Here is a 17,536-nt window from a genome sequence, read left to right as displayed (position 1 = left end):
ATGAAACTCATAATATCGTATAATAGCCATGGGGGAATGAAAGTCCAGGTTCCCCACTCAGCCTTCTCTGACTCAGGAGTTGGAGGGTAAGGTGGGAGGGGAATGGGTGACTCGTCACTACTTGGTAGAGGTGGGATTTCAGGCTCCCCGCCCCCAGGCCTCCACCTTCACTACCCTGGCTGAGAGAGGCAGCACACCTCCTAGCTGTTCCCCATGCCCATGTGGCTTCCACTAACACCGTGGTGGGGGTGGGGTGGAATGTGCTCATTACTGCCAGGTGAGGATAAAAATTCAGGTTCCCCACTCCCCCTCTACTAACATGGGAGATGGGACAGGTGTAGGGGTGGAAGGGAAGTGGCACCTTGTTACTGCCTGGTAGAAGAAGGATTTCACCCCACACCAGGCCTCCACCAACCACCCAGGTAGGAGTGGGAAGGCATCTTCTTACTGCCCTTTTTGTGACCCCTGTTAATGTTATGGAGGGCAGGAGGCCTCTTTATCATTGGATCATCATGAAAGTTCCACTGTCCCATTCAGCTTCTGGTGACACCAGCCCAGAAAGGGGAATGGTGCCTTCCCTTCCACCAGAGGAGGAGAAGGGTGCCTCATCATGACTGGGTGTGGGTGGGAGTTAGGCTCCCAGTGTGGTCTCCACTGACACCATGGTGGGGGCACTTATTTCCACCAGGTGGGGGTGAAAGTCCCTCTTTCCCATGGGGTCTTCTCTGATAAACCCCAAAGTATGGGTCGGGGTACCTGGTTAAAATCAAGTGAGCATGGAGTCCACATTTCCTGCTCAGTCTGCTGGCGTGGTGAGGGCGCAGCTGGGTTTCATTTTGTGATGTTAGGGCAACTGTCATCTAAAAGCTTTCTTTCTTGCTAGGTTTCCCCCTTTTCTGGTTCTTTGTCTGGACAAAGATTTTCTAAGATTTTCTTGGGGCTCTTTGTGTCTTTTCCTGTTGGCATTTTAGTGTCTCCTACTTCTCCAGCGCCCAGTCTGGGATAGGTGAGGCAGAAATAAAGCCAAGGGAATTCACTGCCTTGTTCCTTGGATCCCAAAGTCCCAAGCCAGTCTGCCTTTTTTCTTTCCACTTTTCAGAGGCTTCTTATGTTTCTTTCACCTGTAATATCCAGAATTTTTTAGCTGTACCTAGCCAAAGTAATAGGGAGAAGTATGTCTATTAAATCTTTCCCCCAAACAGAAGTCCTTTCCTTTTATTTTTTAATGTAAGTAAAAATGGGTATACAGTTGACTCTTAAACATTACAGATTTGTCCACTTATACATGGATGTTTTTCAGTAGTGAATACTACATGATCTGAAGTTGGTTGAACCAGAGACAGAATCACAGATATGGAGGAACCAAGGATATGGAGGAACTGAGTATGTGGAGGGCCAACTATAAGTTATATGTGGGTTTTTGACTGTGTGGACGGTCAGTGCCCCTCACCTCTGTGTTGTTCAGGGGCAAACTCTATTTGCATTCCCTCAGTTCTTATATTAAAAACTACCATGCTCTACACCTTTGTGTACATTGACTTTTTCTCTTAAGAATATACCCTGGAGGTCCCACCATAGCTTTATGTGGAGATATTCATAATTCTTCTTTAAGCTTACTTAGTATGACTATGGTTGTGCGCTAGTTGGTTCATCCAGAACATAATCAGTGAATATTTAGGTTGCTTCCCTTTTTCTTATACAAATAGTGTCTCAGTGAATATCTGTATTTGTATCTACAATCTTTTTGTGTCATTACCTATATGTCTTTAGTATACAGATATAATGTTTCTGGAAATGGGATTTCCTAGTCAAAGCATAAGAACACATGTAATTTTGCTAGGTGTAATCAAATTCCCCTTTATAGTGGTTGCATTACTTTCTTGTAGCTACTATAACAAATAACCACAAACCTGGTATCTATAAAAAATTAATTTTCACTGTTTTAGAGGTTAGAAGTCCAAAATTAGTTTCACTGGGCCAAACTCAAGCTGTCAGCACCATGATGTTCCTTCTGAAGGCTCTAGAGGAGAATCTGTTCCTTGCCTCTTGAAGCCGCTATTGGCTGCTGACATTCCTTGGCTTGTTCCTGCATCAGTCCAACCTCTGCACCCCTGGTCATATTGCCTTCTTTTGTGTCTGTATCAACTCTCCCTCTGCCTCTCTGTTATAACAGCACTCATGATTGCATTTAGGGCCCACCTGGATAATTGGGATACTCTCTGCATTTCAAGATCCTTAACTTCATTACATTTGCAAAGACTGATTTTTCCACAAATACAGTATGATTTATAGGTTCCAGAGATTAGGATCTGATATCTCTGGAAGCAAATACTAAACCTACTACAGTAATCATAAATTTTGCAGCCCCATGAACAGTATATGAAAAGACATTTTTTTAACATATTCATCAGATGAGTGTATTGATAAACTTTTGGATTTGCCAGTCTAATAGTTTAGAAATGGTATCTTACTGTAGTTTTAATTGCATCTCTCTTACTAAAAGCAAGTTTAAGCCTCTTTTTCATATGTTTAAAGATAGTTGTCATTTTTTCCATTAAATGTTTATATTTCTCCCATGTCTTTGATAGGGTTGTTTTTTAATGACTGTATTGATAAGTTTCAATGTAGAAGAAATATCAACACTTTGTTAGATATTATTACACATATTTTTCTTGTCTTTTTCATTGGCTAGCATGTTTTATGCCATGCCAAATTGTTATTTTTATGTAGTCAAATTTACTAATCTGTTTTCCTTAATGTGCCTGAATTTTGAGTCATAGTTAGGAAAGTTCTCCTTCCCATCATAGAGACTATAAAATGAAAATTTCATAGACAGCAATTGAATTTGAAGCAGAAGCAAATGAAATACATGCCTATTTATATGATGGATAAGCTTTGGTGCCATTTTTGTAGGATGTGATACCTGAGAATGGTGAGGAAGAGGAAGTAATCATCCTTTAAATACTTATTTTTAAACATTAAGGGGACATATTATTTCATTTAACAAGAAATCTGGCAGAAAGACAATTCCAGGATTGGTTTAATTTAGCTGTTCCAACAGTGTCATCAGGGACTCAGGTTCTTTCCATCTTCAATGTGTGCTGGTTTCTCTGGGTCTCAGGATCTCAAGATAGCTGCCATAGTTCCCGGCTTCACACTCAATCAACAATATCCAGAGGTTGAAAACGAGTGTTTGCCTGCCTCTTTTTCCCATGCCTTTTTTAAAATTGTGGCAAAATATACATGACAAATTGATCATTTTAATCATATTTAAATATATAGTCCAGTGGCATTTAGTGCATTCACATTGTTGTGCAACCATCACCACTTCCCATTGCCAGAATTTTTTATCATCCCAAACAATAACTCTGTACCCACTGAACAATAACTCCCCATTATCCCCTCCCCCCAGCTGCTGGTAACCACTATTCTACTTTTTGTCTATGAATTTGACTATTATATATATTTCATATATATGAAATAATACAATATCTATCATTTAGTGTATGGCATATTTCACTTAGCATAATGTCTTCAGGGTTCATCTGTGTTGTAGCATGTATCAGAATTTCATTCCATTTTAAGGTTGAATAATATTCCATTGTATGCATATACCCCAATTTGTTTATTTATTCATCTGTCAATAGACATTTGAGTTGTTTCCACCTATTGACTATTGTGAATAGTCTGCTAAGAGCATTGTTGTACAAATATATGTTAGAGTGCTGATTTTAATTTTTCTGGGTATATATCTAGAAGTATGATTGCTGGATCATATGAAGATTCTTTGTTTAATTTTTTTGGAAATCATCATTGTATTTTCTACAGCAGCTACACCATTTTATATTCCCACCAGCAAGGCACATAGTAACAATTTCTCCACATCCACACCAACACTTGTTAATTTTGGGGTTTTGTTTGTTTGTATTTTATTTATTAATTTTTAATTGAAATATAGTTGATTTATAATATTATATTAGCTTCAGTTGTACAACACAGTGATTCAATATTTATATAGATAATACTCCATTTAAATTTATTACAAAACAATGGCTATATTCCCTGTTCTGTGTGATCTCCTTGTTGCTTATCTATTTTATACATAGCAGTTTGTATCATTTAATCCCATACCCCTATCATGCCTTTCTCCCCTTCCCTCTCCCTACTGGTGATCACTAGTTTGTTTTCTGTATCTGTGAGTCTTTTTTGTTATATACATTTATTTATTTGTTTTATTTTTTAGATTCCACATATAAGTGATAACATAGATAATTTGTCTTCCCCTGTCTGGCTTATTTCACTTAGAACAATACCTTCAAGGTCCATCCATGTTGTCTCAAATGGCAAAATTTCATTCTTTCTTATGGCTGAGTAGTATTGCATTGCATATATGTATATGTATCTATATATCTGTATATCACATCTTCTTTATCCAGTCATTTGTTGATGGACACTTAGGCTGCTTACATATCTTGGCTATTGTAAATAATGTTGTTGTGAATATTGGGGTGCATGTATTTTTTCAGAGCAGTGTTTTCATTTTCTTCATAGGTATATCCACAAGTAGAATTGCTGGATCATATGGTAGTTCTATTTTTAGTTTTTTTTAGGAACCTCCATACTGTTTTCCATAGTGGCTGTACCAATTTACATTCCCATCAGCAGTGTACAAGGATTCCCTTTTCTCCACATCTTTGCCAGCATTTGTTATTTGTAAACTTTTTGATGATAGCCATTGTAGTTTTGAGTTGCATTTCTCTAATGATTAGTTATGTTGAGCATCTTTTCGTGTGCTTATTGGCTATTTATACACCTTCTTTGGAGAAATGTCTACTCAAGTCCTTTGCCCAGTTTTAAATCAAGTTGTTCATTTTGTTGTTGAGTTATAGGAATTCCTTATATGTTCTGGATATTAATCCTTTATCAGATATATATGATTTGCAAATATTTTATTCCATTTTGTGTGTTGCCTTTTCACTCTGTTGATGATGTTTTTTGAGGCACAAACGTTGTTAATATTGATGAAGTCCAATTAATTTATCTTTTCTTTTGTTTCCTGTGTGTTTGGTATCCTATCTAAGAAATTGTTGCCAAATCCAATATCAAGAAGCTTCTCCTCTATGTTTTCTTTTGAGAGTTTTATAGTTTTAGGTCTTACATTTAGGTCTTTGATTCATTTTGAGTTAATTTTTGTATATGGTGTAAGATAATTTCATTCTTTCATGTGTGGATATCAGTTTTGTCAGTGCCATTTATTGAAAATACTGTCCTTTGCTCATTGAATGGTCTTGCACCCTTGCTGAAAATCATTTGACCATATAAAGCTGAGGGTATATTTCTGAGTTGTCTATTATATTACATTGACCTATGTGTCTGTCTGTATGCTAATAGCACACTGTTTTGATTATTGTCTCTTTGAAATAAATTTGATATGAGAAATGTGTGCCCTCCAATTTTGTTCTTCTTTTTCAAGATTGTTTTGTCTACTCGGGGTCCCTTGAGAGTCTGTGTGAATTTTAGGATACGTTTTTAAAGTTTCTGCAAAAACATCATTGAGATTTTGATAGAGTTTACACTGAATCTGTAGATCACTTTGGGTGAACAATTTAACAATACTAAATCTTCTAATCTATGAATATCTTTCCACTTATTTATGTTATCTTTTATTTCCTTCAGTAATATTTTGTAGTTTTCAGTGTGCAAGTCTTTCGCATCCACAGTTAAGGTTATTCCTAGAGTATTTTATTCTTCTTAATGTAAATGTAGTTGTTTTCATACATTCCTTTTTGGATTATTTATTTTTAATGTATGAAAACAACTGATTTTTCAGGTTGACATTATATCCTGCAACTATGCTGAATAAATTTATTAGTCCTAATAGTTTTTGTGTGTGTGTGTAATCTTCAGGATTTTCTACATATCAGATCATGTCATCTGCAAACAGAGATAATTCAACTTATTCCTTTCCAATTTGGATACCGTTTTTTTTTACCTACCTAATTGCTCTGACTAGAGCTTCCAATACTGTGTTGCATAGAAGTGGTGAAAATGGGCATCTTTATTCCTGTTCTTGATCTTAGTGGAAAAGTTTGTTGTGGGTTTTCATATATGGAATTTATTATGTTGAGGTGGTTCCTTTTATTCCTAGTTTGTTGTGTTTATATCATGAAAGGGTGCTGAATTTTATCACATGCTTTTTTAACATGAATTGAGGATATTATGTGTTTTTCCCCCTTCATTCTGTTAATTGGTATAATACATTGTTTAGTTTTTCATTGTTGAACCACACATATTCCATGAATAAATCCCATTTTATCATGGTGTATAATCCTTCTATACACTTCTGAATTTGGTTTGCTAGTGGTTTTTTTTAGGATATTTATATCAATATAAGGGATATTGGCCTGAAATATTATTCTTTTCTTGCAGTGTCTTTGTCTGGTTTTGGTATCAGAGTAATACTGGTCTTACAAAATGAGTTAAAAACTATTCTCTCCTCTTCAATACTTTGAGAATTTTTGAATAGACTTTCTCTTTTATAGCAGTTTTAGGTTCCCAGCAAAACAGAGCAGAAAATTATGATTCCCATGTGACCCATCCCCCAACACACACACAGCCTCCCCCACTATCAAAATTACACACCAGAGTGACACATTTGTTACAATCGATGAACCTACATTGACACATCATTATCACCCAAAGTCCATAATTTACATTAGGGGTCACTCTTGGTGTTGTACAGTTTGTGGGTTTGGACAAGTGTATACTGACATATGTCCACAATTATAGTATCATACAGAAAAATTTCACTGCCCTAAAATTCTTCTGTGCCCTGCCTATTCATCCCTTCCTTCCCCTAACCACTGGCAACCACTGATATTTTTCCTGCCTCCATACCCATGGTCTTTCCAAAATGTCATATAGTTGGAATCATACAATATGTAGCCTTTTCTGATTGACTTCTTTAATTTAGTAATATGCATTTAAAGTTTGTCCATATCTTTTCAAGGCTTGATATGTCATTTCTCTTCAACGTTGAATAATAGTCCATTGTTTAAATGTACCACAGTTTATCCATTCACCTACTGAAGGACGTCTTGATTGCCTCCAAGTTTAGGCAATTATGAATAAAACTGCTATAAACATCCTTGTGCAGGTTTCTATGTGGATGTAAGTGTTCCACATATTTAGATAAATCCTAAGGGGTTAAACTACTAGATCATGAGGTAAGGGTATGTTTAACTTTCTAAGAAGCTGCCAAACTATCTTCCAAAGTGGCTGTACCATTTTGCACTTCCATAAGCAATGAATCAAAGTTCCTGCTGCTCCACATCCTCACCAATATTTGTTACTGTTAGTGTCTTGGATTTTTGCCATTGTAACAGGCGTTTGTAGTAGTATCTCATTGTTGTTTTAATCTAAAATTCCTGAATGATGTGATGTGATCATCTTTTCTATGGTTATTTGCCATCTGTATTTACTGTTTGGTGAGGTGTTTGCTCAGATCTTTTGCCCATTTTAAAATTTGAGTTGTTAATTCTCTTATTGTCGAATTTTAAGAGCTTTTTGTATATTTTGGATGCCAATCCTTTATCAGATATGTGTTTTTCAAATATTTGATCGTAGTCTGTAGCCCATCTTTTCATTTTCTTGGCAGTGTCATCTTTCGCTGAGCAAAACTGTTTAATTTCATTAATGTGCAGTAGTCAAGACACTGTGAAATAGATCAATGTAACAGAATAAAGAGCCCAGAAATAGACCCATACAAATATAGTCAACTGATCTTTGACCAGGAACAAAGGCACTACAATGGATAAAATGTATTTTCAACAAATAATGCTGGAACAACTGGATATCCACATGAAAAAAAAAAAAGAAATTGGACACAGACCTTACGCTCTTCATAAGAATAACTCAAAACAGTTTACATATACCTAAATGAGAAATGCAAAAGTACAAAACCCCAAAAAGATAACCTAGGAAACAATCTAGATGACTTTGGGTTTAGCAGTGATTTTTTAAATACAGCACCAGACATGATCCATGAAAATAATAATTGATTACCTGGACTAAATTAAAGTTAAAAATTTCTGTACTAGTTTTAATCTTCTTTGAATCTTTGTTAGAATTTACCATTGAAACTGCCTGATCCAAGACTTTTATTTCTTGGACAATTTCTGATTACTGATTCAATCTCCTTAATAGATTTAACTGTACTCAGATTTTCTACTTATTTATGATTCAATGGTAGGCTGTGTTTTTCTAGGAATTTGTTCATTTCATCCAAGTTCTCCAATTTGTAGGTGTACAATTATTCATTATATTCTCCTATATCCTTTATATTTCTGTAAAATCACTAGTAATATTCCCACTTTCATTCCATTTCATTTATTAATTCGTGTATTCTCTTTCTTCTCAGTTACTGTAGCTAAAGATTTGTCAATTTTATTGGTATTTTCTAAGAATCATTTTGGTTTCATTGATTTTTCTCTTTTGTTTTTCTCTTTTTATTTTTATTTATCTCCACTCTAAATGACACATATTATTTCCTTTCTTTTTTATTATTATTTTCTTCCTTTTGCTAGCTTTGGGTTTAGTTTGTTCTTCTTTTTTCTAGTTCCTTACATTGTAATGTTAGGTTGTTAATTTGAGATCTCTTTCCTGTAAGCATTGACAATTGTACATTTCCACCTCAACACTACTTTGATGTACCCCATAAGTTTTGGTTGTTGCATTGGTTATTCTTGATTATATTTGTCTCATGGTATTTTCTAAATTCCCTTGTGATTTCTTCTTTGCCCCATTGATTGCTCAAGAGCATGTTGTTTAATTTCTATACATTTGTGAACCTTCCAGTTTTTCTTCTGTTATTGATTTCCAGTTTTGTTATATTGTGATTTAAAAAGATAATGTGTATGATTTCAATCTTTTAAAATTTATTAAGACTAGTTTTGTAACCAACATATATGGTCTATTCTGGAGAATATTCCATGTGCAGCTGAGAACAATGTTATGCTGCTATTGTTGGTTGGGGTTTTCTATATATTTTTGTTAGGTCCAATTGGTTTATACTGGTGTCCTCCTCCCACCCACTTTGTGTTACTGATATCACCAATTACATCTTTATACATTGTGTACCCATTAAAATAGATTATTATTTTTTATGTATTTGTCTTTTAAAATTAAAAGTGGATTTATAAATCAAAATTTTAAAAATACTGATTTTTATATTTTCCCATGTATTTACCTTTACTGGAGATGTTTATAGTTTTATATTGCTACAGATTTCTTTTTAGTGTCCTTTCTTTTCAACTTAAAGGAATCCCTTTAGCCTTTCTTGTAGGGCAGGTCTAGTGCTAATGAATTTTCTCAGCTTGTTTATCTGAGAATGCCTTAATTTCACCCTAATTTTTGAAGGATTGTTTTCACAGGTATAGAATTCTTATTTGATAGATTGTTTCTTTCAGTACTTTAAATATATTATCCTACTACATTCTGGCCTCTAAAGTTTCAGCTGACAGTCTTATTGAGGATCCTTTGTATGTGATGAATTGATTTTCTCTTGCTACTTGAAAGATTCTGTCTTTTCCTATTGACAGTTTGGTTTTAATGGGTCTTGGTGTGGAACTGTTTGTGCTTGTTGTACTTGGGGTTTGTTGAGCCTCTTTTACTTGTACATTCACATATTTTGTCAAAAGTCATTATTTTTTCATACAATCTTTCTGCCACTTTCTGTCTGTCTTCTTCTGTGACTCTCATGATGTGTATCTTCGTCTTCTTGATGGCATCCCTTAAGTCCTTCAGGCTCTGTTCACTTTTCTTCATTATTTCTTCTTTCTGCTCCTCAGACTCCATACTTACTAACGTCCTATATTCAAATGCACTGATTCTTTCTTCTGCTTGATCAAATCTATGATTGAACCATTCTAATATACTTTTCAATTTCATTAAAGGATTTTTCAGGTCCAGAATTTGGTCCCTTTTAATAATCTCTGTCTTTGTTGATATTATCTTGTTCATACTTCTTTTTTTCTGATTTCCTTTAGTTCTTTGTCTGTTTTCCTTTAGTTCTTGAGCATATGTGACAGTTGCTTTAAAATCTTTGTCTGGAAAGTCCTATGTCAGAGCTTCTTCGGGTGGAGATGTTTCTATCAGTTTATTCTGTGCCTTTGAATAGAATTTATTTTCCTGTTTCTTTGTATACTTTGTCATTTTTGGTTGCAAAGTGAACATTTGAAATAACAACTACCCCTATCAGTCTTTGAAGACTTGTTCTCTACAAGGATAGTCCTTTACCAATGAGCTGAACTTGCTCTGTTTATAGGAATTAGCCCGAAGTGAAAGCTTAAGATCTTCTCAGGCTTTCTCTGCACATGCATGTTGCATGGGCCTGTGTGTGAATTTCTCGATTCGCTTTTATACATGGCTACTTTTAAATGTCTTAATTTATCAAAGAATCTCACCCCAGATTCTTCTTGGTACCTTAAATAGTCTATTGTTTGTCTCCACCTATAATCCTTGTCTCAGCTTTCTGTAGACCTATAGTCTCCTTGCAGCTTTAATAAGCACTGTCTGTTGCCTTTCCCACCTGTGCTCAAAGTTACGAAAAACAGAGCAGTCCTTCAGGCAGCACTCAGACAAGTTAGAATATTGGAAGTAAGGTCTACTCTACTTCCTCTGGTTTGAAGGAGGGACTGGGAGCTGGGCTGCTACCACCTCCAGATCAAAACTGCTGCCACACTGGGCAACTGGTAAGGAAAGGGTAAGTAAAAATGCCTCAAAACCTTTTGTTTCATTTTTAAAGTGGCCTTTTTCTGATTGGGTGTTCACTTAGTGGCTGTAGACCTTTGACTGTTCTCAGATCTCTTATAAAGTTATTTTATCAAGTCTCTAGTTACCTTTTATAATGTTTTTGTGGGTGAATGAGGACCTGGAGCTTCTTAGTCTGCCATTTTGCTGACATCACTTCTCTCATTTTTTAAAACGTATTTTCTTCTCTTCTCCTCTTATCTTCCATTTTTACACTGGAATAGCACCCACCCATTGAGCCCTAGAAAGAAGAAAGTACAAAATAACAGAAAGAAGGGTCTGCCATATAACACACTGAAATTAGGACACCTGTGTCCTAAATAACAGATCCATCTTTTCCTGTAGACCAGTGGTAGCCATTTTCCTTATGGTGGCCTCATCTGTAACACAGGAAACGTTTGTGTATCCCAATGGTTAGCAAAATGGGCTTTGATGTCAGAAAAAGTTAGATGTCAGCTGGGCAAATTTAATTACTGATTTCATGATCTTTATAGTGAACATTGAACCTCCAGAGATATGAAACCCATATGTAATATATAAGCATTATATGTGTCTACATGGAGAATATGACCAGAGTAAATGCAGAAATATCCTACATCATTTTAAAATCACTGAGTGGTAGGTTTCTGGTTATTTACATATTTGTTTCTGGGCTTGACAATGTTTTCCACAATTTCTAAGCTAGTAATAGATCATTTAATTAAAAGTAGAATTAACGCTCAGAGAAGGAGTGCTTGCTATAAATCTTTCATACGTAGATTTATAGAAAATAATATAACAGACTTCTATATTATCAAATTAAGAAATAAAATATCACGTATGCAGTTGAAACTCACTTTGAAGTCTTCTCTGATTATATTAGCCTCCTTCTTCCCCAGAGGTAATTACTATCAAGATTTTGGGTTTTTCATACTTAGGACTTTTCTTTATAGTTTATTACAAATGCATATATATAGTTTTATTACATATGTTTATATCCCTAAGTGAAATATGGTATTGTTTTCTTGCATGGTTATATCTATAGGTGCTGGCTACCTGATGGAAAGGAGGAAGGAAGAAACATAAGGAGAACAAATACACATTCACATCTCAACACTGTGACCTGCCATATATGCCTTCCTTGCCATGTGTATTCTCTTGCAGAGCTACTAAAATGGACACAGCCTTTTTTTTTTTTTTTTTTTTTTTTTTTTAGTTTATGTGCTGTAGGGAGCACTAACACATTCTGCAGATACTATTTTCAACCTTTTTTTCCCTGATGTCTTCAAAGGCTTAGTTTCCCAAGTGCCATCTAGCTCAATAATTTCTCAGTATATCCTTAATATAAAATATCTTCCCATTTGTCCAGGCCTCATTTACTGGCTTTCATTCACAATTACTCATGTAGGCCTATGTATCCAGAACCTAATCTGTAGCATCCTGGTGAAAGTTAGTTCTTCTGTGTCCAGATTATTACCCATATTCATTGATTGGCTTAAGGATGCATCCTATTTTGAACTTGATCTGATTTTATATTGCAAGTACTGGTCATGCATATATTTTCCTTTCCTTTTATTGTTTTTAATTGCACAAGGAAGGTAATTCAGTGGTGTTTTAATATGCCTGATTGCTTCTGAATGACCTGTGACTAAACTTTAACCCTGAATCCCGCCGCTTAAGGGTTATCCCCTCTGGATGCTGTGGAGCTGAGCTCTGGGCCATCTCATGCAGGCCCTCACCCTCTCCCTCCCCTGTGGCATTAACTGCTTGGCTAACTGGGAGGTTAAGCTGATGAGCCTACTTTTAATTTAAGGAGATTTATTTGGGAGAGTACAGAAAGAAAAATGTTGTGAAACTGCTTTTATCTAAAATCCAGGAAAGTGGAGACCATCTGTTGAATGTAAGGTTTATTTGAGAGACATGCTTGCCCTTCCCCTAGGCATTTATATTTTCCCTGAAGCTGCTAAATGGGGACTGTCATGTGGATAGATTCATGAATTAGTTTCATAATCACCTTATTACCTAATTCCCTTGGTTTAGGGATGTTCTTCAGCTGACACTGACTCACTTGCCTATGGAACACCTGGGGATATTTATTTTTTCTCTTTATCCTTTTCATTTCAAAACTCAGGTGCTTTTGTTGTAGATAAAAGTGGGAAATGCAGGAAAGGTAAACAAAAAAAACTTAGAAACCCTTAAAAGTCTATTACTCATGGATAAACACTTTTAATAGTTGAATATAATGTTTTTCAGAAAACAAGACCTACCTGTATGTTGTCTACAAGAAACCCACTTTAAATACAAAGATTCATATAGATTAAATGTAAATGGATAAAGAATATTCTAACATGCTAACACTAACCAAAAGAAAGCAGGAGTAGCTATTTTCATTTCAGACAGAGCATACTTCAAAGCAAGGTAAGTTATCAGAGATAAGTAAAGGCATTACACAATGATCAGAGAGGTCAATTCTGCAATACATAACAATCCTTCACGTTTATGTGCTTAACAACAAAGTGTGAGGCAAAAAATGTGAGGCAAAAACCAATAGAATTGTGAAGGGAAGATTGATCACATGATCATATCAATACATTTGACAAAAGCATTTAATAAAATGTATCACCCATTCATGATTTAAAAAAAAAACCTCGCAGTAAACTAGTAATAGAGGAGAAATTCCTCACATCGATATTGAACATCTACAAAACCCGACAGCTGGCATCATATTAATGATGAGAAACTTAAAGTTTCCCCACTAAAATTAGGTACAAAGTAAGGACGTCCTCTCTCACAACGCCTTTTCAGCATCATACTAAAAGTTCTAGCTAAATAAAAAGAAGAGGAAATAAAAGTATACAGATTAGGAAGGAAGAAATATAATGGTCTTTGTTCACAAATGACATTATCATCTATGTAGAAAATCCAAAAGAATTAACAACAACAAAAAATACCCCTTTGGAACAAATAAACAGTTACAGCAAGGTTGCAGTATACAAGGTTAATATGCCACTTTCCTATATACCAGCAAAAAAAAGTAGAGTTTGAAGTTGAAAACACAATGCCATTTACATTAGCATCCCCCAAAGTGAAGTACTTAGTTATAAATCTAACAAAATATCTATAAGATCTACATGAGGAAAACTATAAAACTCTGATGAGTGAAATCAAAGAAGAACTAAATAAATAGAGATATTCCAGTTCATGGACAGGAAGACTCAATATTGTCAAGGTGTCAGTTCTTCCCAACTTGGTCTGTGGGTTCCATGCAGTACTCCTAAAATCCCAGCAAGTTATTTTGTGGATGTTGAAAAATTGATCCTAAAATTTACAGGGAGAGGCAAAAGACCCAAAATAGCCAACACAATATTGAAGAAGAACAAAGTTGGAAGACTGACACTACCCAACTTCAAGACTTATTATAAAGCTATAGTAATCAAGACAGTGTGGTTTTGGCAGAAGAACAAATAGATCAGTGGAACAGAATAAAGAGCATATAAATAGACCCATATAAATATAGTAAACTGATCTTCAACAAAGGAGCAAAGGCAATATAATGGAGTGAAGATACCACAAATGGGGCTGAAACAACTGGGCATCCACATGCAAAAAAAAAATGAATCTAGACACACACTTTACACTCTTCACAAAAAATAACTCAAAACACAGACCTAAATGTGAAACATAAAACTATAAAACTTCTGGAAGATATAAGAGAAAATCTAGACACCCTTGGTTATGGCAATGATTTTAAGATATAATAGCAAAGACACAATCCATGAAAGAAATAATTGATAAGCTAGAATTTATGAAAATTAGAAAATTCTGCTCTGTGAAGGACAGTGTCAATAGAAAGAGAATACAAGTTAAAGACTGGGAGAAAATATTGCAAAAGACATCTGATAAAGGACAGTCATCCAAAATTTATAAAGAATTCTTAAAACTCAACAATAAGAAAATGAACAACCTAATTTTAAAAAATGAGACAAAGACCTTAACAGACAACTCATCAAAGAAGATATACAGATGGCAAATAAGCATAGGTAAAGATGCTCCACATCATATGTCATCAGAGAAGTACAAATTAAAACAACAGTGAAATACCACTACACATTTATTAGAATGGCTAAAATTCAGAACACTGGCAACACCAATTGCTAGGGAGGATTTGGTGCAAAAGGAGCTCTCATTTATTGCTGATGGGAATGCAGATTGGTTACAGCCACTTTGGAAGACAGGTTGGTGGTTTCTTACAAAACTAAACATACTCTTACCACACAGTCCAGTAATCACACTCCTTGGTGTTTACCCAAAAGAGTTCAAAATTTATGCCCACACAAAAACATGCACACAGATGTTTATAGCAGCTTTGTTTATAATTGCTTAAACTTGGAAGCAATAAGATATCCTTCATTAGGTGAATGGATAAATAAACTGTGGTACATTCATACACTGGAATATTATTCAGTGTTAAAAAGAAATAATCTATCAAACCTTGGAAAGACATGGACAAACTTTAAATGCATATTACTAAGTGAAAGAAGCCAACCAGAAAAAGGCTACAATACCTTTTTGAATTAGTGTTTTCATATGCTTTGGATAAATACGCAGAAGTGGGATAGCTGGATCATATGGTAGTTTTATTTCTAATTTATTGAAGAATCTCCATACTGTTTTCCATAGTGGCTGCACCGGTTTACATTCCAACATACACCAACAGTGTATAAGGGTTACTTTTTCTGTACATCTTTGCCAACACTTGTTATTTCTTACCTTTTTTATAATAGCCATTCTAATAGTGTTCATCGCAGCATTGTTTACAATAGCCAAGATACAGAAACAACGTAAGCGCCCATCAATGGATGAATGGATAAAGAATATGTAACACACACACACACACACACACACACGAATACTACATAGCCATAAAAAAGTGAAATCTTGCCATTTGTGACAATATGGATAGACCTTGAGGATAAGTGAAATAAGTCATATGATAAAAGACAAATACTGTATGATTTCACCCATATTTGGAATAAAACAAACAAATGAAAAAAACAAACCAGCAAAGGTAGAGAGGGGGTGAAATATGTAAAGGGGATCAACCGTATGGTGACAGTTGGAAACTAAGTTTTTGGTGGTGAGAACCGTGTGGTGTACACAGCAGTAGAAATATAATGTTGTGCATGAAACTTATATAATGTTATAAACCAATGTTACCTCAATAAAAAAATAAATTAAAAAAGAAAAAGTTACATATTGTATGATTCCAACTATATGACATTCTGAAAAGAGCAAAACTATGGAAACAGTGAAAAAAAGATCAGTGGTTGCTAGGATTTTCAAGGAGAGGAGGAGGAGGAATAGGCAGAGCATAGAGCACTTTTACAGCAGTGAATGGGCCCTAAGGTAGACTGTGGACTTTGCCTGGTTATGATGTGTCCATGCAGGTTCATCCATTGTAACAAATATATCACTCTGCTGGAGGATGTTGATAATGGGGGAGGCTACGCATGTATGGGGATGGGGGTATATGGGAAATCTCTGTACCTCCCAGTTATTTTTGCTGTGATTGTACAACCATTCTAAAAAAAGTAGTCTTAATGTTTTTTTAAAAAGTTAATGTCAAGTAGCCATGTCATCTCAGATCTTACCTTTTGAGTTTCCCCTCTTACCCTCCTGTTTCTAACGTAGAGTTAATGAGATCCCTCCAATGGAACAGTATGGGGTTTAACAATATATATTCAGTTATTAGTGAATGGAAGGATCAATACTTGTGTGTCAAAGAAATAGTAAGTTCTTAGATTTTTGCCTCTCACGGAGGCAGCAGATGGCTGATGCCCTCGTGTGATGTAGCTGGATGATGCATGATTTTTTTCGAAGACCCCTGCACTGGTGACTACGGAGTGGGTCTCAAATTTCCCTATAAATACATTAACATACCAAACAGTCCAGGAGCAGCAGTTAGGCAAACACCACACTTTGCTGCCCTGGTGCCATCTCTCACTGAGCTCATCAGGTGAGTCAAAGGCAAGCCTGTCTTCCCAGCGTGGGGAACTGGATTAGGATCTGCTCAGAGGCACGTTGTTGGGCAGCTCTTATGAGCTTCTGAGCCTCCCAAGAACCTAGAGATCCTCCTGACTCCAAAACTTTGAACTCAAGGCACATCAGAGAGATATTTGTTTCCTTTATAAAGATACCTGCCCTCTCATTAGGACAAACTATGAGAAATGACTTTTCACAGTGCCTGTCTTAGCCCCAAGGCTCAGCCAGCCTCTACTGCTGTGTCACAACTTTTAAAGGGCCCTTGAAATCCCACTAGGTGTCATATACTCTGGGCAGGCTTTCTCATTCACTCCTCAGGATGCTCTGTGACACAGGTATCACGAGTCCCACATCATAGATGCCCAAGTCAGGCTGACAGAGCCTCAGTCACCTCTCTAGATAAGTGGCAGGGTGGGATGAGGTTCCATCCTTCACCCTCCCTGGAGGACACAGAGCAGCCTCCCTTTCAGAAGGTGGGCTTCCAGGGCTGGAGAAGTGGTCAGATCACATTCCTTACTATTGTGGCCCTATGAGGCCACAACCCCTCTGGTGATGAAGATGACAGATGAGATGAAATCCCACCCCTTCTTTCAAGAGATCTGGGTGTCTGGGCCACATCCATTGGCTGATCCCTGAAGAAGGGAGTGAGGCTCAGGCAGAAGCTCAGGTGATCTTGAGGGAAGGAAAGTGATATGTAAGGAAGTGT

General features: G+C 35.9%; 1 long non-coding RNA gene across 2 annotated transcripts in view; it reads left to right on the top strand.

The window, feature by feature from the left end:
- LOC106730836 overlaps positions 1-13,958 on the top strand; it is a 28,051-nt gene extending 14,093 nt beyond the window's left edge. For both annotated transcript variants that reach the window (XR_004318300.1, XR_004318299.1), the window contains exon 4: positions 11,834-13,958. This is a non-coding gene — a long non-coding RNA (uncharacterized LOC106730836). The remainder of the gene's footprint in view (positions 1-11,833) is intronic.
- Positions 13,959-17,536: the final 3,578 nt, after the last annotated feature.

Source organism: Camelus ferus, chromosome X (assembly GCF_009834535.1).
Source record: "Camelus ferus isolate YT-003-E chromosome X, BCGSAC_Cfer_1.0, whole genome shotgun sequence".
NCBI classification, from domain to species: domain Eukaryota; kingdom Metazoa; phylum Chordata; class Mammalia; order Artiodactyla; family Camelidae; genus Camelus; species Camelus ferus.
The sequence above is the reverse complement of the archived record's forward strand: the minus strand, read 5'-3'. Positions and strand labels throughout refer to the sequence as shown.